Source organism: Penaeus monodon, chromosome 29 (genome assembly GCF_015228065.2).
Source record: "Penaeus monodon isolate SGIC_2016 chromosome 29, NSTDA_Pmon_1, whole genome shotgun sequence".
Taxonomy (NCBI): domain Eukaryota; kingdom Metazoa; phylum Arthropoda; class Malacostraca; order Decapoda; family Penaeidae; genus Penaeus; species Penaeus monodon.
In genome coordinates, this window is record NC_051414.1 from 23,956,436 (window position 1) to 23,956,661 (window position 226).

The 226-nt window shown below is 36.3% G+C and overlaps 1 protein-coding gene across 1 annotated transcript in view; it reads left to right on the plus strand.

The window, feature by feature from the left end:
• Positions 1-226, plus strand: part of LOC119592046 (transcription factor MafK-like) — a 32,431-nt gene that overhangs the window by 16,214 nt on the left and 15,991 nt on the right. The gene's annotated exons all lie outside the window — the stretch shown is intronic.

Below are 226 nucleotides of genomic sequence, written 5' to 3' on the forward strand. Positions count from 1 at the left end.
ACTCTGCAGAATCTCTGTGATCCTATAAATAACTCCTGAAGGTCTGGAGACCTCAGCCTCAAGGCCCATGAGTGTTTTTAATGCGTCTACATGTATTGTGATTCAGCATAAGTATACAGATTTTAAGTTATTCGAAAATCAGCTGCTGCAGGGTCTGGAAAGATGAGAACATTAAATACCCATTCTAAAAGATATTTCAGTATTTCCATATATCAGACATTAATAT